Source organism: Nomascus leucogenys, chromosome X, assembly GCF_006542625.1.
Source record: "Nomascus leucogenys isolate Asia chromosome X, Asia_NLE_v1, whole genome shotgun sequence".
In the NCBI taxonomy this organism is placed as follows: domain Eukaryota; kingdom Metazoa; phylum Chordata; class Mammalia; order Primates; family Hylobatidae; genus Nomascus; species Nomascus leucogenys.
In genome coordinates, this window is record NC_044406.1 from 116,575,959 (window position 1) to 116,601,178 (window position 25,220).

Here is a 25,220-nt window from a genome sequence, read left to right on the forward strand (position 1 = left end):
TTGAGAGAAAGAAAAATGAGGAGTAGGAGAAATAAGTAATGCTAGCAATGACAACTGTCATTTACCCAGCCTTATTTTATATTAAAAGCATTGGGCTACATACTTTATGATTTTGTATTTATTTTAGGGTCTCAGGTACATTAAATTGGACCAATCATGACACTTGGTTCATGACACACTCTCAGCAGTGGTCCTCTAGTTATTTAGCCAGTTATTTTAAGTAATGTAATAAGCTGTATATAAACCTGTAAACCTACAACCCAAAATAAAAGCTAAGATCTTGATAATAATCTACATCTAAATATAAGAGTTCTTCATCCCCATCCTGCCTCCCTCCCTCCTCCTAGCCAAGGTAACCATCTCCTAAATCCTGTGTTCATTATCCACTTGCTTTTCTTTTTATATAGTTTTATTATACCTATAAGTAATGTCAAAATTATATGTTTTAATTTTATACTTAACTTCATAAAAATATAACATGTTCTATGTAATCTTTTAGTCCTTCCTTTTTCATCTAATTTTATATTGCTAAGATTAATCCATATTTTGTGTGTGGCTGTAGTTCATTTGTTCTGAATGCTGTATAATATGCCACTGCATGAATATACCACATTTTATTAATCTATTAATAATGCTGATGAGAATTTAGATTGTTTCTAGATTTTTGTATTGTGAATTGTGCTGCTTTAAATATGCTTGCATGTGTCTCCTGTTATCCATGAATGAATCAAAGATTCTCTTGAGTATTTACCTAGGAGTACAATTTTGGGGTCACAGGGTATATGCATGTTCAACTTTCAGAGATAATGCCAAAATTGCTTGCAGCAATTTGTATATATTCCTACAAATAACACATAAGAAATCATGTGCAATCACTGAATTAAAATATCATAAATTCATATTTTCTACAGACCTTATATGTAAAAGTTTGGGAATGGTATAGGAAAGAGAGATTCAAAGACCTGTAATAAATTAATAAATATAAAAAACTAATACCATGCAAAAAAAAAAAAAAAGAAATCATGTGCTTCTACATTTCTGGGCTTTTTATTACATTCTCAAGAATTTCATATGTTTAACACTTTCCTTTCTTAGCATGGGTTCCTCATCTGAACCACAGAACATAGAAAATTATTTGAGTGTTTATCTATATTCTCAATTCTCTAAAAGATAGTATATATCTAGTATTATTCTAATTACATAAGAGAGAAATCAATTATTTATATGCAATAGATGTCTTAAGGCATTAGTACTTTGTTCTTTCCAGGAACCCCAATTTAGAAGGACTGCTTGGTATTGTTACTTTTTATTTTTTGTCAACCAACTGGGTGATTTGATTTGCATTTTCCTGATTCATAATGATGTTTTACCTCTGAACAAGTTAACTGGCCAAATGTGTGTGTACAATTTTCTGAAATGTCTGTTCATGTCCTTTGTCCATTTTTTTCTATGGGATTGCTTATGTTTTCTTAATAATTTTTCCAACTTCTTTATGTATTCTTGATACCATTTCTTTTCCAGTTGTATTTTATGAATATTTTCTCTCAGTTTGTAACTTGTCTTTTCTCATTCTCTAACGTGTATTTTGATGAAAAAAAGTTTTAAATTTTAATACAGTTAAATGTATCAATCTTTTATTTTATAGTCGATTCTTTTTGTGCCTTAACACATCTTTCACTATTTCAAGGTTAGGAAGATATTCTATGATATTTTCTATTAAAAGTTTTGGAATTCTGTTTTTGAAATGTATATTCTTGTAATTGATCTTGTATATATGGTGGGAGGCAGGTTTTATTTTCATGTTTCTTCACATGGATAACCATTTTTCCAGCTCCATTTGTTAAATAGTCTCCACATTTCCCACTGATCTGACATGCTACCTCTGTCATACATCAGACCTCCGTATGTACATGGGTCTATTTCTGGGTTATTATATTCTGAAGAATTTCACATTCATTATTTCATGTAGTCTTCACAATAAGTAATTTGACATTATTTCATGTAATCTGCAAAATCACCTTATGAGATAGGTGCTATTTTCTCCATTTTACAGATTTAGAAAATGAAAGCTTAGAGACACTAATTACTGGTAAGATCACAAACTAATCTATGGATGTCAGCTCTAAGCCAAAGTTTCCAGAGCCCAAGCTTTCAAGCCATAATCAATACTGGCTCTTACTCTACTACTTCATAAGAATGTTGCAAAAGTCAGTAAATATCACAGGCAGTAAACTGTATGTTTAGCTCTGTATCAGTTACTGGGTGGGGTGAGGTAGGGTCAAGGATACTGTTGTAAAGGAAAGACAAAATTGTAGCCCTTGTTCATTTTGTGTACCCTTAACTTGCTTTATTATTATTGCTTTTTGAGGTAATTAAGTACCAGAACTTATATATCTATTCGTTTATTATCTGTCCCTCTCACTAGAATGCTACACGAGGGCAGGAACATATATTGTTTTATTTACTGCTGTATACCTATCAACTAAAACAGTACCTGGCACAGAGTAGGCATATGATAAGTATTTGTGGAATGAATGAATGTATGAATGAATAAACATGATAATGCTTCTGTCATTGGAATACGGACAATCTCACAGAAAATATGTTGAGTTCAAAAAAATCCTATGAAAGTAGGAAAAATTTACTCATTCACTCAATACATGTACTGGGCACCTACTATGCATGTAGCACTGTGATGAGTACTGATAGAAGAGATACAAAGATGAGTAAGACATGATCCTTGACTTCATGAATTTATAAGCTAGTAGAATCTACATGTGCATATAAATTCCTATAATACACAACAAGAAATAGTAGGTGCTATAAGAGAAAAATGCTAATTTGAACACAGGAGAATTTAATTCAGACTGGGAGATCTGGGTAGCCTTAATGGTAGAAGTCGCCATGTTGGAGCTTGGCCTTGACAATGTTTTTCCTTCAAATAAGATGAAAATTGTGGAAGTGCACTGCATACTTATTTAGCCAAAAGTTACTACTTACAGATATCTTTGCATAAAGTAACCCACACAGTGGTAAAACATTTTCATTTGGGGGAGCATATTGGATTTTGCCTGGTTAAGAGGAGGAGGATATTTCAGGTAGAGGGAATGGATTGAAAGCATAGGGCATGTTTTAGCAAGGAGTCGAATGTTGCTGTAACTAGGCTCAAGGGAGACAGGGTGGCTGGCATTTGAAGTCAAGGGTTCAGGCTATTTGACACTTTTAAGAGACTAAGTGACAGTGGAGGAGGCAAGCAGGTCATAACAGGCAGTTATTTTCTTTTCTCTTCTTTCTCCCTTGTTGTGTTACTTCCTTTCTCTTTTCTTTTTCCCATAGCAGAGTGCAATGAAAAAGAAGACAGGATAGGGAGTCTGAAGACACAGAATCAAGGCATAGTTCTGCTACTGAACTGCTGTATGTTTGGAAACTTAATTCAATTAAAGCTGGCGGGGGGGGGGGCAGTTTTCTAAAACTACACATATGCCCTTCTCCCTGTAAATGTTTTTTATTAGCTGCTCCAAAAGGAATACCTCCTTCTAGCTGCTATCACCCTCTCACAAGGATCACTGCTATACTGTCAGATAAATACACCCTTAGGCATGTTGGTTGAGAATCACGGAACAAAATGATCTCTAAGTGCCCCCTCTTTCCAACCACCCCAGCCTGCTGTCCACCACCTTGCCACATTATCTGATTCTTTTCTTATTCCCAATTAAGCTTTCAGTCTAACAGTAGACTTGTATATGGGGATTGCTTGGTCTTTCTGGAGGTGCACAGGGCTACAAATTCTTGTCCTGGAGGAAAACTAACCGTGAGTGGCCACAGAAAACTGAAAGACTTGAGCACCTGCTCCACAGGCAGGGAAGGGGATAAAATTACTGGTCTGCCACTAACTTGCAAAAATAACTCGGGGGCTCTCTTGGATGCAAAGGCAGCCTGATCCTTTCAAAGAACAATTGTGAGAAATGATGTGTGTTGTGGGGAGGGCAGAGAACAGAGTGATAGAATTCTAAATTATAGAGCTATCCTTCAAGGCCTAATTCTTTAGAACTTTCTCAGATATAGTTTGGATGGGAGTGACAGGGTAGGGTAGAGAGGGGAAGAAGATAATCAGTCTAAGATTCATAGTCTTTTTTTTTAAGCTGACTTAATCTTAAAGTTTTAAATTGCACACAAAGGAAAATGCACCCTCCGCATGACGCTCTATGAAGCCTAATTATTGGAGCAAATGTTTACTGAATTAATTTTAGAAATACAATACCAATGCTGCCTGTTTCATAATCTAGGGGAAGTATTTTCTTCTCAAGCCATGTTCAGCCTGCAACAGGAAGCCAATTATCACCCCAGAACATTTCTCAGTGAAAAATGTGTCATTCCTTCTTAGGACAATTAAGGCTTAAGCAGGCTTAAGCCCCCATCTCACAGTGTTTTCTTATTTTTACCATCTAAATACCCATCAATCCAAACCAAGATCAATTCCACTTACATAACCTAAAGATGTCACTGGCCGGGCGCGGTGGCTCACGCCTGTAATCCCAGCACTTTGGGAGGCTGAGGCGGGTGGATCACGAGGTCAGGAGATCGAGACCATCCTGGCTAGCATGGTGAAACCCCGTCTCTACTAAAAATACAAAAAATTGGCCGGGCGCGGTGGCGGGCGCCCGTAGTCCCAGCTACTTGAGAGGCTGAGGCAAGAGAATGGCGTGAACCCGGGAGGCGGAGCTTGCAGTGAGCGGAGATCGCGCCACTGCACTCCAGCCTGGGCGACAGAGCGAGACTCCGCCTCAAAAAAAAAAAAAAAAAAGATGTCACTAACGTTTGGACAAGGGAAATTTTGGAAAAGGACAAGATATCTTTTTTGCTTACTTGAATGCCCACATTGGCTTTTCCTGAAATTAGAGTATAATAATGGGGCTCCTGAGGGAAAAATGCAGGAAATAGGCAGTGGTATTGATTAAATGAGAGTAAATTCAGTTTTATTACTTTCATGTAAACTCAGTAATTCTAACTAAAAACTAACAAATGTGGTCCCTTTAGAATTCCTAGGAAAGTTTTTCATCAGTGGAAGGAAATAATTTCTAGTTACCAGATGTACACACCCTGAAGACTGGAGCTAGGTCTTACTCAAGTCTCAGTTACTGCTAGAAATTAGCATATTCATCTACCCTTCCATCCAACATCACCTGACACACAGTAGGCATCCAATACATGTTTGCCGAGTAAACATATTAGCATATTATGTTTGCAATTGTCTACTGTTAAGAATGCTTCCAAATGGCTTGCATAAATAGGCTAAATATTGTCCTGAGAGCATTTTTAAAAATGCGATTAGCAAACTTTCTATTTCTTAGAGATGACAAATTTTTATAGTCCTAAATAATAGGGATAGAAATTTAAGATGTTTTCCATGTGCCAAAAGAAGAAGACGTTCCATTTCCCTTTATAGACATGAGACAGAACTCTTCCAGAGCTCATTCTGTGTAATCAAACACTTTCAAGTGACAACCAAACATTCCAACGTGCCTAAGCTGTCTGAATGTCACAGCAAAAGACAGCTGGTGATACGATGTTAGAATGACCAGAGTTTATACCATATTCACATTCCCTTTAGCACATACCAGATTCCACAGCTCTAAGACAGGTGTGTTCTGCTACCCTATTTTTCCCTCAAAGAGCACCTGGAGCCTGTCTAGAAAACAGACCAAGAGCTTTACTGCCAACCACTGTAGGTGGGATGACTAAATTTTCTAATTATAGAATTAGGAAAACGTAATTTGACATACGCACTTGTACTTTTGGGGGCAATGGGATAGAACATGTGACACTGGGGCTGCTCTGAAAACTCCAGAAAGTGTGGATTTCCATGCTTAAAGGAATGACTAGAGAATCTACAAAAGGGAAGTAACTTTATAAAACAGACAATGTGAAAGAACACAGCACAAAAGTGTTAAAATATATGAGAAAACATTTATAACACATTTAACAGAGAAAGCATTAATTTCCATGACATAAAAAGAACCTTACAAGTCCATAATTAAAAAAAAAGAAAAATGGGCAAAGGATATCACAAATGATTGATAAAAGAAACACAAAGGGCTAGTAAACATTTGAAAAATATGCTCAAATTCAGTATTCATCACAAAAATGCAAATAAAGCAGTAAGGAGCTATCATTCCTGACCTGTCAAATTGGCAAAAATTTACAGGATTAATGATATCATGCACTGGCAAGAAGACAGGAAATGACTCAAATACCAGGGTTGAGATTCTGACTTGGTGAAGCCTTTGCAGAAGCCATTGTGGTAGTATTAGTCATCAAAATGTACAAGGCCCTTAACCCTTCAACCCAGCAAACTTACTTCTTGGAGTCTATTCTAGAGTAATACTTGTTCACGTGTACAAAGCAGCACGATCATGGCTGTTCATTGCAGCACTGTTTGTGGTGGCAGCCAAAAGACAGGAATAATTTAAGTATCCATCAACAGGAGGATCTCAATAGTAAATTTCCCAGTCTCTGATATGGTCCAGCAGGCAGTTATTAAAAAGAGGGAGAGAAAGTAAGGGTAGATATTATCTTTGTGGGGAAGTGACTGGAAAAGGGCACAGGAGTCTTCTGAGGTGCCAGAAATCTCTGTGCCATCTTTCAGGTGCTTGTTACACGAGTATGCTGTTTGTGAAAGTTCACTGGTGTACATATATAATTTGTGTACTTTTATGTACTTCAATAATAACATCTTAAAATAACAAAACACAGATTTGGGAGATCCCATGCTTTAGTGGAAAGAGGATTATACTAGGAAGGAGTTCTGAGTCCCAGCTCCTTTTGGCCTAAATTAGCTTGGGACCTTGGACAAGTCACTTAGGCTGAATCACAGTTGAGATGACTCACCTATAAAAGTGGGCATAATTATATCCTGCGTAGATAGTGGGCCAGACGATTTTAATACAGTTTTTTTCGTTTCTAGGCTCCACAACTCTTCAAGCCCTATTAGTTCCGAATGATAAACCACCAGTAAGTTTTTTGGATCTATCTCCTCTTCTCCATCCCTATTTCCATAACACTGACTCAGGTCCATATATCACTTCCCTGGGCTATTTCAAAAGTCTTCAATCTGGTCTCCCCAGTTCTAGTTTTACCTTTTTATAATCCATGATAACCCTCTGGTTAGAGCATCTTCTGAAAGTCTAGCTCAGATCAAATCACTTCCTTCTTCAGAAATCTTAGAAAGCAGTGGGGCATAATGCAAAGTGCACAGGTCTCACTGTCATTTAAAAACCTGCGTTTGAAGAGCCTACTGGCTGTCTAATCTTGTGCAATCCAGTGAGCCTCTGAATCTCACTTACCTCATATGTAAGATGAGAGTACTAATAGGACCTTCTTCACAGAGTTATGGTGAAAAGACTTTCACTTACTAGTGTGCCAAGTTACAGGAAACATCAGTTAGGGGCCCAGAAGAAAGGCAGAGTAAAGTTCCTTAGCTACCACTTCTTCACTCACTCCAATTTAGGCAGAAAATACTTCTGGGCAGTCTGAGCTGCAAGACAAAGATTTCTAATCGACTGACCGGCTGTTTGACAGGAGGGCAAAAAGTGAAAGGCATCTCCCGCTTTGTAGGCAATGCCACTGAGAGTGTGGTGCTTTGTAGCAAAGGATGACAGTCTTAACTGATGGCAAGCTCCAGCCTGGGAGATCTGTAGTCCTCTCTGCACATCTAATGTGGTAAGAACTGCTTAACAGAGACCTCACACAAAATCAAGAGAAGCTGAAAGCTTGTGGTTGCCTTGCTAATGTAATTTAGGATGCATTAGTCAATGTTTCTCAGGCTGTTCATCCTAGATCAGGGTAATTATGGAGGGGAATAAAAAAAGGCCAGATTAGAAAATAGCTTGCCAGCAGAACCACTGTATTTGTATGAGGTGATACGTGAATCAGCATCTGAAAACAGTATGTAGTTATGACTTGTTGCCTGCTCAGACTTTATGTCAAGTTCTGAAGCAAATTCAGCACTTAGTGTTCATCTCAGAGAAAAAGCCTGGTCACTGTGGTTTGTCACACAAGCCTCTTGCCAGATGCAAAGGCCACTCATGCTGGGAATGCCTCTCACATTACAAGATTTACACAATCTCCAGGAACTAATCTTGGGCAAAGATGGATGTTTTCAACTTGATCTCTTATCTTTCCAATAAACTACACCAAGCATCTTCTACGTTTTACCTCCTCCCCACAAAGCTTCCTTGACTGACCAGAAGAAAGCAGATGGCTTCTTTAGCTGTACCCTAATTTCACATAAAATTTCATGAAATGCCTCCACTCTTCATCCCAATTGTGCACTTGCACTCAATCTTCTACCTGGCATAGTGCCTAGTACGTAAAAGACACTCAGTAAATATTTGCTCTTATTTACTGAGTGTTCACTATGACCTGTCACTCTTTCATAGCATTCAGCATAATTGCAAATAATTGTTTGTGTAGTTATTTGCTTAATGACTGTCTTCTTTACTAGACTGTTAGCATCTCAAGGCCAGAATTGGAATCTGTCTCATTCACAGCTTATTGTAACTTAAAGCCTACCACTATGCCTCACACTTATTAAGACTAAATAAATATTCACTGAATAAAAGAAAACCAGGCACTAAGCACTATTTATTCGTTTTCTCACTGAATCCTAAAACAACCCTGTGCACTTGGTATTATTACCTCTATTTTGTAGGTAAGGAAACTAGGCTTCAAGAGCTGCAATAACTTGCCTAAAGTCAGGGCCAGGATTCTGAACACGTGCTCTTAACAACTGTTACTCTGCCTCCCTCTTTCAAATCTGCTTATACTATTTATTAGTTGTCGCCTGGAAAAATTTCCTATGTTTTCCAAGCCTCAGGTTTTTAAAAAATCTGTAAAGAAGTGGGAAATGGTGTCTATCTTATAGATTTCTTGGGAAGTTTGCTTGAGTTTATACATGTAAAGCACTTGGTCATAGCGGTTGGCATACAATCAATATTTAATAAAAGCTACTGCTGCTGTTATAGTTGCTACTGAATCAAATATGCAGAAGAATGTGGCTGGAGATAGGGAATGCCACCTGCTGAAACCTGCCCCCTCTCCCAAAATTAGTACACTCTGTTTCTGCAGTTGAGCATCTCTCCAATGGTTTTGTGTACCACTCTCATCACCTCTCACCATATTCTACAAAACAGCTTGAACACTAAAGATGCTTTTGCTTAAAATTCAAATGCAGAATAAGCAAAATATTTTAAAATTAATTATATTACACAAGCAATTGCTCAATGTGAAATACTACAATCTACATGACTTAAATTGAATAGCTCACATTATGGAGGATATGGAAGATTGGAAAAAAATCAAGACTGTCCCCTTAGCACACAAAAAGAGGGAATTTCATCATTATGGATTTTTATTTCTGTAGATAATCAATGGACATCAGGAAATAGAGCAGAGAAAGCAGAGAAACAGAAAATTGCAAATTAGGTGGTCCTTTCTGTGTTGAGATACCTAGAGAGGTCAACATTTACACAACAACTTTACCATCTTGACGGTCTACTCTGTTACTGTCACTTCTGTCATTTCAGTTCCTAATAGAGGACTCTGGACACACTGTGTCACAGAATACTACAAATGTCCAGCATTCTGAATCACAGTGGCCTAGGTACATGTATAATAGTCCTTTGATACAGTATAATTAGCTGCACTGCTTCTCAAGCGTGGCTGCATATTGGAATCATCTGGGGTGCTCTGAAATAGCATAGACACCTGGCCCCATTTTCATTTTGATTTAATTGATTCCAGACACTGATTTTGGAGCTATATTGCCTGGGTTTGAATCTCATCTCCTCTACTTACTATTGGGACACATTACTATCTGGACAAATTAGTCTCTGTGTTTGTTTCCTTATCTGTAAAGTGAGGATAATAACTGTATTTACCTGATAGCGTTGCTGTGAAAATCAAATAATATATTTGAAACACATAGTGTCAGGCACACAGTAGGTGTTCCATAGGTATTAGCTATTAGTAGTAGTAGTAAAACGGTATTTTAATTGTTATACTTTGGTGTTGCAGAACAGAAGGGAAAGCTTGTAGAGTTTGCAACCACATGTGACAATGCTGAAATGGCAGCAGAAGTATCCTGTGTTTCAAATTTATAAAAATGAGATCTCTTCATTGTAAGGTACTACTTCAACAATAGAGGATATGAGTTTGATTCCATTTGGAATGTCTCAATTTTGTACATGAAGAAGTAAAAATATAAATGTAACACATGTGTACTTGAACAACCCTATTTACCTATAGCATACATGGACTGTCATTGCCAGTTTCCTCTGGTATAAAAAATCCTAAGGAAAAGACTTTGAAAAATCAAAATCATGTTAATCTTAAAAAGCGATATTGGGGATTGTAGGGGTTTGGTTCTTGTCCCCACTTGTCGCCATTCTGTGGGGAAGAAGAAATTTCCATTGTGTTTGTGGAGGGGGACACAGAGTATCATAAAAACTTCTCTGGGCTTTCACCCCTGCTTGTTCTTTGGCACAGGAGCAAGATTGACTTATCTGATTATCACGCCTGTAATCCCAGCACTTTGGGAGGACAAGGCGCGTGGATGGCTTGAGCTAGGAGTTCCAGACCAGGTTGGGCAACCTGGTGAAACCCCGTCTCTACAAAAAATACAAAAATTAGCCAGGCATAGAGGCATGGCCCGTAGTCCCAGCTACTTGGGGTGCTGGGGCAGGAGGATTGCTTGAGACCTGGAGTTCAAGGCTGCAGTGACCCGAGACAGCACCACTGCACTCCAGCCTGGGTGACAGAGGGAGACCCTGTCTCAAAAAAAAAAAAATACTAATATTATTTTAAAAAATAAGTACTTATTCATGGCCTATCCTGTGCATTCTGGCTCTCAGGTCTAAATGCCCTCCAACTCTTTTATAGAGTGAGTAGAGCCTAGTCAGTGCACAGGCACCATCTTCTAGAAGTAGACCTACAGGCCCATTTTGCTCTTCATTTCTAGCTTCCACTGAAGTGTGACAAAGGCCATCACTCTTAAGGGCGCTGGGACGGTAAATGGTCTGCTCTGAAGGCTCAATCATCTCCACAGGTGAGTATCAAGGAATACATTTGAAGCTAGAGGTGGTAGGAAGTCTCATTAGGCCTTAGACACAAGCCATGTTCTTCAACATAGTTTTATCTATAATAAAGTCGATGCAATATTTTGTTCCTCCTGAGGTGTTTTGTGTTTTTTTTTTCTCAGTTTGATTCAGAACTGGAAAAAGAAAACCAGTGTGGTTATTTCATGCTCTTACACCATAACAAGCAGAGCAGTAACCACAAAAGTATTATCTGACTGCTTTTAAGTTGCTTTCCCCATTAAACAAATTTGGAAACTGAGGCTTAGAAATGGCTTCTGTGGTTTACCTAAGGCCAAAAGTCAAATTCAGTACTAAAAGCACAGACTTCAGTACAGTTTTCACTACATGTCTGAGTGTGCTCCTTTCCCTTATTAAGGCTAGGGAGGACCTTACAGGTCCCAAGGACAAAAATGACATTTGCTTTCTGCACTTTACTAATCTAGGAGGAGATGAAAGTAACCTCTCAAAATGCAAGAATCCTCTTACTCTGAAATTGAGTTTTACTCACCTAAAACTGATTTTTTTTCCAGACAAATCTTTGCCCAATAATCAAGAAATTGAAAGAGATTCTCTAGACGAAGTTATACAACAAAGTTTAAATCACTGATATAGTTTAGGTATTTGTTCCTGCCCAAATCTCATGCTGAATTATAATCCCCAATGTTGGAGGTGGGGCCTGGTGAGAGGTGTTTGGGTCACAGGGGAAGATCCCTCATGGCTTGATGCTGTCCTTGTGATAGTGAGTTCTTATGAGATCTGGTTGTCGTAAAGTGTGGCGTCTCCCCCTCCACTCTCTCTCTTGCTCCTGCTTTCACCATGTGACATGCCTGCTTCCCCTTCGAGTTCTGCCATGAGTAAAAGCTTCCTAAGGCCTCCCCAGAAGCTGAGCAGACGCCAGCACCATGCTTCCTATAAAGTCTGCTGAACGGTGAGACAATTAAACCTCTTTTCTTTATAAATTACCCAGTCTCAGGTATTTCTTTATAGCAATGAAAGAATGGCCTAACAACCACAGACAAAACATAAGTATAAAATGTTTTCCTGCCTGAATGGAGTGGCCTTAAGGGTAGGCTGGGATGGAGGACACAAACTGTCCCTTACCAAGTAATCAGGTGTCACAAAAAGATTCTTCTGTAATTTGCTGAGTTGCCCGAGTTCTGCTCTAAAAAAGCAATTCCTTCATAGGTATTTCCCAGTCTCAAACTCTTTTCTGTCTTGAGAACAAAGTGCCTTCCCCTGTGCAGCAGCCAAAACAGATACGGGGCCTCCCATACCACCAGGTGAGCTTGTGACAAATCACGTAATACTATTAGCATGAGAGATGTTAGCATTTCCAGGTTACAGATACACTTTCACAGTAAAAATGAATCGATTACATGCCACAGTCCTAGCCAATTTGAAATGATTATATGTGTCTGGTAATAACTAGTTCTCATTCTGCCATGAATTAACCATGTGACCTTACACAAATCCCTTCTCTGGGTCTCAGTTTCTTCATTTATAAAAATGATGGAGTTTGGCCAGGCATGGTGGTTCATGCCTGTAATCCCAGCACTTTGGGAGACTGAGGCGGGTGGATCTTTTGAGCCCAGGAGTTCGAGACCAGCCTGGGCAACGTGGAGAAACCCTGTCTCTATTAAAAATACCAAAATTATCCAGGTGTGGTGGCGCACATTTGTAGTTCCAGCTACTCGGGGGGCTGAGGCAAGAGAATCACCTGAGGCTTGGGAGGTGAGTTGTGATAGAGCCACTGCACTCCAGCCTGGGTGACAGAGTGAGATCCTCTCTCTCAAAAAAAAAAAAAAAATGATGGAGTTAGTTGAGGTTGTCTCCAACTCTAAAATACTAGACTTAAACATCTACCACTAGCCTCTATATTACCAGCGTATCAGGCTACTTACACTTCATGTCTGCTAAGAGAATTCCTAATGACTTAAGTACAATGAAGTCACAAAATCATTCCAAAGCTATTTCAATGATTGGGGCAACTTAAGAGAGATGTATTTCCATTTTTCTATCCTGCCTCTTTTGTGCCACCCTGTCTGCCCTCCCTTGGACAGTCCTTGAAAATGAAAACTTCATACTGGATTTCTTCTATCAGACCTGAGAAAGAAAGTAGGCTTACTTTTTTGATCCTCCAGATTTCAAGATAATGGTTTTATTTCTTGAAACTGTAATCAGATAAAAATGTCCAAAGGACTAAAGAAACTGAGTAGGGCTATTAGTCTACCCTTTTTCTTATTTTAATTCTATCTGAGGGAACAATAGGCTCTTCTTGCCTTTGGCAAGATAATAATTCAGCTGACATGCTAGAAATACCACACACCAAGATATAAAATGGTGGCATTTTCTCTCTTTAAAAACAATCAATACTTTCATTTGTGGACTTCAAAGTACACATGAAATAAAAAGTCTCAGCCCTGTGAGTCTGAGGTAAATCAAAAGGCTGTAAGTGTCATAGAAAAGTTTCTTGGTTCGTAGCCCTCCTTTCAGGTAAGAAAGGAAACAAAAGTACTCTCAAGTAGATGAGTGTTCATCTCCTTTTTATATTTCTCTTCCAAGTGAGCCTGAACAAGTCTTCTGATAACCCATTCTGATAATAGTTCTTCTTTGTGGCTGACCAAATTTCTTCTTGCTGCTCTACAGGCCCACTTTCTCCTATTAATCTAGCCTTGTAGTGCTGTAATTGTTCACTGTCTTTATATTGTCAAGTATCATTTTGATTTCCAGAATTTCTAAAGGAAAGCTGAGAATGGAGTTGGGAGGTCTATGCTCAAGCCTGGATACTCTCTGGAGGTCCTTATCTAATTATAACACTCCTGGTGATGCTAGTCTACCTTAGACAAAGTTATTTCTCCTCTCTAGTGATTAGCACCTCATGTGTAAAATGCAATGAGTATGAGAATACATTAAGAGAAAGAAACAATCACCATACCAATACAAATTATTATTGATTTTGAAGGGTCTTTCTGGAGATCTTGAACTTTTGTGATTAAATAATTATTGCAAATGAAAACTGGCTGAAGATCCCTCTTTTCATACTGAGTCATTCGTTATTCACATGAACTTCAGCAATACTACTTTTGACACATTTAAGCACAAATCTATCTTTCAACACAGGCTTATAGAGAAAAGCGAATGGAAATAGGACTCTGCCCACACCTGGATGTTCACTTTGGTATCATAATTATTCCTGGGTAGTTTCCCACTCTTCCAGAGAGCTGACACCTTCTTTGAATATTATTATACCATGATGTTGCTTAAAACAATGCATTCGATTTTAGTCATCATCCAGTTGGCCTTGTTGACTCATGGTTTTTTCCACTTTAGTGGAAGTATTTCATGAAAGAGTTGGTATTTCTGCTTCTACAAATCCAGATGTCTCTCAAACCAGGAGGCAGTTGGCAACTTTGGGAAAAGAACTTGGCATTGTGATTTTACATGGGTTTAACAATCTTCTACTCTTTTGCTATAGAGTACCATCTGAATAAATGGATTTGCTGCCATCTTAGACAATTTGTACAGCTACAGCATCACCAAGGAAACATTTCCATGGAGAAAAGGTAAAATTTAAGAGGAAACACACTCTGAAGAATTCTGAGTTCATCTTATAAAAGCTACAAAGCAACCAGATCAACAAAGAAAGATTATGTGGTCAAATATGGCAGTAATGTCTAATCCTGATTACTGGTCTACTTCATAGTTGAGGCAGGACACTTAAACTTTACCTATCAGTTTCCCTTAGGCACTTAAGAAATCTCAGCTGTAATAAGGCAAGGATTCCATTAGGGCCAGGTATTTTTTTTTTTTCACAAGCACCCAGATTTGATTTGTGCCTTTTCTAAGGGTGTAATCTCACAAATGTCTGAGTAGCCTTTAGGGACAAGTGAAGCTGTCAGTTGGTCAAATTCAGATACAAAGGCACAGTTTCGTGCAAAGCTCTACCCTGAAAATGACAAGAAAATAATAGGGAATTTAAAGGCATAGAGAAAGCAATTATTCAATCAAATATGTGATCAAGCAACAAATATTTCTGGAGCATCTATTTTGTGTAAGACACCATATCTCTGCTAAGAGAGTTGGGGCCCTTCCAACAGGGGAGTTATAACTGAGTTGAAAAGCTAAGACATATATATATATACACACACAAACTCATAAGCAATAGTTCAAGGTGGTCCACAATCAGTGTCAAGTGATTGATATGAATTTAATGACCGATATATTTCAGAGGTACAAGAGAACATTTCTAATTAAGATGATCCAGAAGGCTTCTTAGAGAGGGTAGGACTTGTACTAGGCACTGACAGTTGGATAAGACTTTGACAAGTGAAAGAAGAAGGGGAGCATGCTGGGAAAGAGAAATGAATGGTATGAGCACGGTGGTGAGGTAGGTAAGCACAATGTCTTCAGAGAAAGGTAGTGGATCAGTGTGGCTGAAATAGAAGACTTGTTTTGGGGAGTAGCAGAAAAAAAAGAAGGCTGAAAAGAGGAACCATGAGATCTGAGTTTGAAGGGATCCTAAGATTATCATATCCAAGGCCTGCTCCTCTTATTCTTACCTATTTATTTTCACATAAACACAGCCTTCCCTAGTCTGCACCAATGTTTTACATACATTTAAGTAGTGGTTCTAGATTCCTAATAACTTTAGACACAGTAACTTCAGCATAGTAGTTAGAAATAGACTTTGGAGTTAGAGGCCTGGGTAAACCACTTGCTAGACATTCAACTTTGGGTAAGTTTATCCTTTATTTCTTCATCTAGAAATGTGGGTAATAGTATACTTACAGTCGAGGGATGAAGAAAATGAGAAAGAAGGCTTGAAGGAGACAGTAAAGGAAGAATCTGCAAAGTGTATTACCAAGGAAAGCAAAAGTAGAGAAAATACAAAGAAGGGGGCATTGTTAATAGCATCAAATGAAACAAAGAGTTCAAGGTGGTTGCGACCTGCCAAAAGGCCACTGACTTTGACAATCTGAAGGTCACAGGTGACCTTTAAGAAATCAGTTTTAGTACAAAAGGAAAGAGGCAGTTTGTAGAAAACGGGAATGGTAGGAGGGATGGGAAAGGAAGGGAAAAAGAATGTGTAGTGTGGAACTGGATCTGCAAGCAAATATCCCTCCCTCGTTTGTAGGGAAGGAGAGGGAGAGAGATGGCTTTGACTCAGTGGAGTTACAGGGCCGAGTGATGCAATGACTGGACATGTAGCTTGGAAATGAAATGGTTGGTAGCTCCTATGGGAACTTCCAACCCTAGCTTTCCTCCTTGCCACAGTGCAGGGAATGATGACAAAGGAAGAGGGAAGTTGCTACTCATGAAATATCTTCCCTCTTCCTTTTGTCTAGTACTGCAGAGAAAGAAAATAATATTATAAAGCTATCTGCCTATTTACAATATCACAAGATTGCTGCTGAACAATTATAAAAGACTCCTTGTATAGTAAAATCTCATTAATTTGGACTACACTAATTTGGAATTTGTGGTAATTTAACCTGGGTTGGAGTTACCTTTGTCCTACTAACAAAGAAAAGGTTCTCTAAGCAAATAGTGAACAAGATTTCAAGGGAGCTAATTTAGCCTGCCAGGGGCTTATTTCACCTATTTTAAAGAACATACTGTTTTTTAAGAACTTCAGCATATTCATTATTTGAATGCAAATTGCTTTAGCTAATAATCTACTGTTAAAATCCTATATCTGCAAGTTACTTTGCTCTCACTGAATATGCTCATTAGAAATAAAACAGCAGTTCTTTAAAGTTAATTCACAATTCAGATTAATACATACTCCCTTTCCCCACCCTCATGAGTTAACTGAAGTTCAGGAGGTATTACCCTAAACTCGCACATCACTTAACAGGAATACAATGGAAAAACTAGTAGGTGATCATAAAGGTCTCAGAGCTAAAAGAGATGTCTTAAAGTTGATGCCCTAAATCCTGTGCACTCTATCCGTGGCAAGTTCCACTTAGAGCTGATTTAACTTTTACTTATACTAATCTGGCACATCAGCTTGGAGAGATGGCTGGGTTTTTTGTTGTTGTTGTTGTTGTTCTTAATTCAGTAGAAGGAGAAAAAGGGCTGCTACATGAAGGGACACTGAGAGGAATAAAAAGTGACTGTAGGCTGCAGAAAGGAGACAGGACATGTGTAAAATGTGGCTATAATAACTAAAAGACCACCACAGCGTAGAACAATTTAGTGTAGAGGTAAAAAACCTATACTCTTTAGTAAACCCTTAGAAATTTAAAAGTATTAGAGTGCAGTACAATAACTAATGACTGGAATTATGCCCCTAAATGATCAAGCAAAGTGTAAATTATATTGAATACATGTCTTTAAAAGACAGATGAGTTTATACACACACACACATATGGTTTATACTCATAATGCTTAACCTAAAAATGTGAAACACGTTGATGATTTAAAACATGAAATTTATAATATCACATAATAATGCTAATAAAATAGCAACACTTATTAAGTGATTACTGTATGCAGACACCATGCTAAGCACTTTACCTACATCATTTCAACTAAATGTCATAACAAATCCTAAGACATAGGCTTTGGTATCACTTTTACTTTACAGCTGAAGAAAGTGAAACTCAGAGAGGTTAAGCAAATAACTCCAGGCCACAGAAAGAGATAAAACCAGGATTAGAACTCAGGCCAGTTCCTTGGCTACACACCATGCCTTTCCATGCTCCAGAAAACAGAGCTCTCTAAGAATCACTCATTTCTTGAGGGTTCCATGTAACTAGTGTTTTCCTGTATTTTCATTTTCCAAACTCATATTTAACAAATATCTTGATTTATAAGCAGAGATCTATGATCTAAGAGTCAGATATGATACATTTGTAAACATGTTCTATTTCATAAGCTGAAAGTAAAAATAATAAAAAACAAAACAAAGAAAAAATGATGAACATGTCTGTTATGCCCATCCCCGAATCTCAGATCAGTTTCTATATACTACGGATTCTACTTCCAAATGAATAACCATGCAACAAAGAGATAAAATTGTAAAATATCAAATGATCAGTTAAGATGTGGCTCTCCTATTGTTTCCTCACTCCTTTTGGAAAAAAAAAAAAAAAGAAACATTAAGATGAGAATAGGCCAATGGGACATGAGGGATTGGGGTAGGAGAAATTGCAAGGGAGGCTAAAAGCTCCGCTGGGCTGTTATAGAGGGTTTAGAAGAATCTGTTTGCCAACTGTTCTAAGAGAATTATAAGGGCATAAAACATATGTAGGCATAGTGAGTATTGAGGGGAACAGGGGTAGAGGTGGGGAGATGCAAATATATGCAGTCATCTGTATTAGAAGTAAAAGTGAGGATGGCCTGTCACATGTACATACAAAGACAAATGCACAGTGAAACCATTCACTCATGCAATTCCTTCTACCTAAATTGATGCTCTTTACTCATCTCGTCTCAAGCCTACCCATTCTTCAAGGATCAGCTAAAAATGGCACTTCTGCCATGAAGTGTTCTATAATCCCTAAGGCAGAATTAAACTCTTCCTCATTTGTGCTCTTCTCATCGGTTTTTCACCCTTTACACATTTGCCACAGCACTGATGATACTCTATCTAATTATCACAGTTATTCGTGTATGTGCTTTTCCCTCCTTCAGTCCCATAATGAGTTCCATGAGGACAGGGGACTCTTTCTCATTTCTTTAGTTCCTACAAGCCCTAGCATAGTATGTGACCTGCCACATACTAGGCTCTGGGAAAATGTTGACTCTGGCACTGGCTTAAGACAGTGCATTATCACCTAGCTTACCTGAAGGAGTATTTGTTCTCTTTCTTTTCTTGCTTGATTCCCCTCCATTCTCAATGAGGCCTTCTGTGACCAGAGGGCCACTGGCACTACCAAACTGCAGGGGCTCGTTGTTGTTGGCAGGGTCAAAGGGCAGCTGGTTCAATCCTAAAGAAGAAAAAGAAAGCCAAAGTCCAGACTCCATTAAGGACTGGGATCGTCTCCAGATTTTATTATATGAGCCACTAGTGGAAAACCTTTTAAATCTTAAGAGCCTAGGAAAAACAGGTGAATTCCTTAAAGACAGTTGCCTTCTGTAATTTTTACAGATCTTTTTGGTAAGTACAAAATTAAAATATAAGACTGTGGCTCTGTCATTTTTAAGATCCCTCCTGTTTCTGTGGCAACTTAACATTTTTAGCCATAAGCTAGCAACTGTCTTCTACTTCCTCCCTTAAGGAGATAGGTCCCTCATTAAATGTGGCTATGGTTGGACCCACTGTTCCTTGTAAAAAGTTTGGCTTTGCATTCCTTTGATTATCTCCTGACATTTTACCATTCTTTCATTACAAGGTATGTTGAACGGATGCAGATATAATCATCAGACTATCCTGTGTCAAAGTCACTTCCAACAGTAATATAGGGGTCTCTAAAATCAGAAAACCATAACTCCATGGCAAATGAGAAAAGGAAACAAATATATAGAAATTGCAAGGGGGTTATTTTGTAGCTGGAGCAATGGGGAGTTATGACCTAGATTTTGGTAATGTTAATCTCATTCTCTTCAAATAATATTAGAAGCATGGTCACTTTACTCGTCACTCCTGTACCATATAAAATGTCAAAAGGTATTTTCTACTCTCCAAGTCTTACACGGTTCAATAAGAGGCAAGCAGAGACAGAGACAGTTCTTACTCCTCTGGCAGCAGCACCTGGAATTTCAAGTGTTTCAATTAAACTTCATGAAATGTGAAATCAAAAGCTTTTTTAAAGCCCAAGTTAAGACATCTCCTGTAAGCCTTTTCTCCACTGGTTCTCTAATCCTGTCAAAGGGGGGAAATCAGGTTGGCCTGATATAGCTCACTTTTTTTTTTTTTTGAGATGGTCCCTTGCTCTGTTGCCCAGGCTGGAGTGCAGCAGCACGATCTTGGCTCACTGCAACCTCTGCCTCCCGGGTTCAAGCGATCCTCCTGCCTCAGCCCCCCAGTAGCTGGGATTATAGGCATGAGCCACCATGCCTGGCTAATTTTTGTATTTTTAGTAGAGACGAGGTTTCTCCATGTTGGTCAGGCTGGTCTCGAACTCCCGACCTCAGGTGATCTGCCTGCCTCGGCCTCCCAAAGTGCTGAGATTACAGGTGTGAGCCACCATGCCGGCCCGTTAGAATCTTAGCATTCATTTTATTGAAACTTGATTGACCTTTAGCTGACTGGATTTCAAGGTTTTGTTTTTTAACTGACAATTTACAACATAACCTCAAGAATTGTACAGCTATGGGCCATAGAAAATTTGGGAGTTAAAGAATGAGCTATGGGCCAAAAAAAACAAAAGAAAAAAAAAGAAATCACATTAAATTATTATTTATAATAAAGAGTATCCTCTTGCTAATGTTTTCAGCCTGCATAAAAAGTACCGTTTTTCAGCAATCAGACTCCACTTGGATCACCTCCATTAAATGTCTTCTGGAACTTGTCAAACGTTCTTCCTTACATCATGTGAGTAACTAAGTGAAAGAGTAAAACTTGCTTCTGGATCTTAAGCGAACTGTTCACTGCATCATATACATGTTCTATTACATCCCTACCATGACTAGAACTAAAGAAACAAACATCAATTGCTATGTACTAAAAAAAAATTGAGATCATGATCAAGACTATTTAAAAAGAAGACTAGATGTTTATTCCACTTACAAATGAAGATTGTTCTTGTACCTGATTAGTCCCAGAGTCAAATATGATTAATATACTAGTCCAAAACTTTTCTTGAAATTTCTTTCTGTAATATACTGATCAAAACAAGTTCCATGGAAGATGGAATGGCATAGTGGAAAGATCCTGACAGACCAGGATTCAAATCCTGGTTATCCTTTACTAGCTGGTATCTTTTGACAAGTCATGTGGTCTCTCTTAGTCTTGGTTTCATAATGTGTAAAAGAGAGTGATAACACACCTAAGGCTGTGGCAAAGATAAACAAATACATATTTATGAGAATTACATTATTCTAAGTAAATTAAAACAAACTTTCTCCCTATAAACTTGAAAGCTCTTCTAAAAAGGAAACTTCCCTCTCTCCCTCTCTCTCACAATTGTATTCTTGGTGCCTAGCACCGTACCTTGAGCGCCCAAATGAATTAATCCTTAATTGGATGGGGGTAGATGACTCATTCTTTTAACCCATGTAATTAAAGACCTGACAGCTGATAATCAAGAATTAATGCCACAGCTTAAAAGTTCTGATGCTGATTATATCAACATTACTTAAAATAATTAGATTCTAAGTGCATCTCCATCATTTGAGTACTATACTACAGAATGGTAAAATGCTGATGAAAAGGAATGTTCGGGGATTAGGAGGTTCTGATTAATGATGATTAATCAGAAAAACTTTTTATTTTTGTTTTGCATTTGATAATTTTATAGAATAATATATTAGTCCATTTCCCTGACTTATTAAGTAGATGACTGAGGATTTTCCGGAGGTTTGGAGCCACAATTTGCAAAAGGACATTAATAAGAGTACCTAACTCACAAGACTGCTAAAAATATTAAATGAGATTATATGTGTAGAACATTCAGCATAACATCTGGCACATAGTAGACGTTCAATAAGTATTAACTACTACTATTATAACATTGAATTTCCATTTTTAATTTCTAGTTACTGATGTGCAATGTGAGGAGATTGTTCTGAATCTGCCCTGATCCAAGGATATACCCTGCTTTCCTCATTGAACCTTTTCATTCCTGTTTGTACCTTTTTCTAAAAGTTGAAGGAATCCAAGGGGAAAAAAATCTAATGAGTTAAAGGTGTTCAGTTATAGACATTTTATTAGAATTATGCTTGCCCTTTATTTAGGCCCATATGGTAACCTTAGGGATACAGGTATTTTATTAATCACATGAATGTACAGATTTTTGGCACCAAATAAGACTGAGATTTCAAGTACTTTCTGTGTATCCACCTCATATATGATCCAGATATGTGAAAATCATGACAATTCAGTACAACATTTCAGGCCTTTTTTTTTTATAGAGAAAGATCTCATATGGAGGGGGGACATCTCACTCAGTAAGCTGACTCACTGAACACAAACCCATATTTTATATCACCCAATACCCAATACAGTCTCCAAAGATTTGTAGTTCAAGAGGAAGGATGAAAGAGACAGCAAAATCCTATGACACCAGTGCTTCCTAGCTACTTTTACTGTTTTGTTTCATTCCTTCCATAAGACAGGACCAAATAAACCAATAAATCAGTAAATCAATAGGTATTTAAAGGGTGTTTTTTGTGTCATGTGTATGTGACCCAGGTCAAATGCTATTTTAAGTAAATTAGTCCCATTAAAATGATTAAATACTAAAAAAGAAAACCACCACTTTAATTCCAAGAATTCTTATTGCTGAAATTTCAATTATGACATAAATGTAAAAATATTGGCAATTACCGTATTGTAATCCTCACCCAAACTACAGAATTTATCTTTAAATCTCTTATGGAAGCAATTTCTACCATTTTTTCTAGACATGATGAAACTGAAAAATATTAGATTTGGAAGAAAGTTTTGAGGTTATCTAGTTTATTCTTCTATTTCTATAGAAATTTTATCTATAGAATTCCTGACAGGCCTAAATCCAGGGGCACTGCTTAGCCTGGGACCCATTCCTTGCTGGGCTCCCAGGCATTCAGCTTGCTTTTAAAAACTACCACCTATTCTATTTTGGGAGTTCCTTTTATTTCCCTAAAACAGCTTCTTGCTTATCTTACCTAAAATGAAGACATAGGATGTCTAACTTTTAAAAGTTTCTACTGATAATCACTGTAAGAAAAACAAATGACAGAGTAACAGATAACTAACAAAGTCAGAAATTGTCCAAAGTCTTACACATTCCTCACAGTCCTTGCCCTTTTATTCCTGAGGATAAATTTAATAAAACCTCGTACTTCGTTCATTTGTTTCCCTCACATCTCATCTCCTCATCCCTCCAGCCCACAAAATTTACAGTTTGTCCAAAGGGAAGCACAAATTGTTAAAATAAAGACAAATAGATAATAAACACTGGTGTTACAGATTTCTACTATTTCTCTATCTTATGTTCACAATGAACAAATCCATGTGGTAACGTAATCTCATCTAAAACCAAGTTGACTGGTGTAGACAGCTGACCAGCTGTTATTTCATGTCATGTTGAAATGCAGATTATCTGACTCCATAACACATATGAGGCTGCTTTAGAAAGTATGTATATTGGGAAAGGGTGGGGGTGGGGTTCCTTGGAGAATGACATTTCTCATCTAATGGAACTAGGGGGTTAAACATCTCAGAATGAAGTGTGATTCTCAGTGAATACTCCAATCTGCAGGTCAAGGAGTTCACAAGCAATGTTGTCTGCCATACAGATGCAAATGATTCGTGGGCTTTGAGGAAAGCACTAAAGAATTTTCATGATTCTTGTGTGAGAAGATCAATAATCTCTTTGTGCCCAGCTGCTTTAACAGTTACTGTCACAATTCACTTTACATAGCTGTCCACTATCAGGTCAAATTAGGACCAACCTCCATGATGCAATCTAACACTTTTAATGATTGCCCTAGGTTGTAATACCAAAATGTGACCCTGTGAGTGCATGCCACTTTTTATCTGCAGCTGTGGCTCAGAGACTGTATAACCCTAGCGAAAAGAAACACAATTCCACGCTGGATTAGTTCGCTTTAAAAGAAAATGGCTAAAATCTTGAGAAATCTGATAAATTCAAATTAAGGCAACAATCTCAACACATAAATTAATGTTGAAAAAATAAATATCAGTACTCGGCAATAAGAACAGTCTAGCTAATTTGTCTATTAAACAAATTTCTATAACCTAATTCTTATTTTCCAAATGACTTCAATTTAAAATCAGATATGGGACTCCATGTTGGGAGATGAGGGTCTCCAAATTCGTTTTCAATTCAAAACTTTTGGAAAAACAAGGGAATAAGATAATGGCCAGGCCCTTAATGTTCTGGCAGGTGCTTTTGAAGGATTTATCCATCTCTGGAGGCCCCTCCTCACTTTCATTCACCCTTCCTGCTTCCTCAGTCTAGGCCTCAAAACCATATTTGTAGCTCTCACTACCCAACCATTCCACCTGCTACTTCTGAGGGAATATTTACAATGCCCAAAAGAGTTGGACTGCAATATTACTCTTCAGCCACAGGGCTTAGCAGCCAAAACAATTGAACATATCTCAGTGCCAGGTCTTAACTGATGTCGAACAAATGAAACCTACTTTGTCAATTTCATGAGTTCAATATTCTAACTGGTTTAGCTGAAGCAAGGGTAATTGTATGAGTTACAAATAATGGGTAAATAAAGGTAATGAAGAAGAAGTGAGAAAGAAAAGGGAAAAGTCCTTTTTGGAAGCACTAAGGGGCTTGCTTGAATGGTGGTAGACAAACTTTCAGAGCCTAATTTATCTTTAAGTCGCCATTTTCAAGGTGGGATACAGGTCATAGACCAATTTTCATTGGCAGTGATCCTTCAGCAACTTTTAATGACTCCCTAAGCTACTTGGTCAAGTCACTAAAGTCTCTCATAAAAAGGCCGCATCCATTTCAGGTCTTGTCTCCCACTATGCCCCAGCTTATGCTCTACCCTAATACTTCTCAAACTTTTTAATGTGGACATGTGTTCCCTGAGGATCTTGTAAAAATGCAGATTCTAATTTAGTAAATCTGAGTTGTGGTCTGCTTTTATAAGTTCCCAGATGATGCTAATCCTGCTGGTGTGGGAATCACACTTTGAGTCAAAAGGGCTGGCACTCCAGCAAAATGGAACTACAGCATTCACTGAATCCATCCAGTACTTTCCTACCTCCACACCTTTGGCTCACACTGCTCCTCCACCTGCTTCTTAATTTTCAATGTTTAAAATATCGTCCTTCCTTTAGGGCTTATCTCAGATGCTATTTCCTTCATGGTGTCTTTCCTTATTTACCTCTACTCAAGCCAATACATACACAGCAACAGAGAGAGGGGAACTACCCATCAGGGAAACTACTATTCATTGGTTGTTTAGGATGTGCTTGTTTACAAATATTATCCCTTTCTTTTCTTT

At 38.0% G+C, this 25,220-nt stretch overlaps 1 protein-coding gene across 1 annotated transcript in view; it reads right to left on the reverse strand.

Annotated features, from left to right (window-relative positions):
• ENOX2 (ecto-NOX disulfide-thiol exchanger 2) overlaps positions 1 to 25,220 on the reverse strand; it is a 293,700-nt gene that overhangs the window by 154,196 nt on the left and 114,284 nt on the right. The window contains exon 3 of the mRNA XM_003262322.3: positions 18,926 to 19,069. The gene's annotated coding sequence lies outside the window, so the exon portion shown is untranslated. The remainder of the gene's footprint in view (positions 1 to 18,925; positions 19,070 to 25,220) is intronic.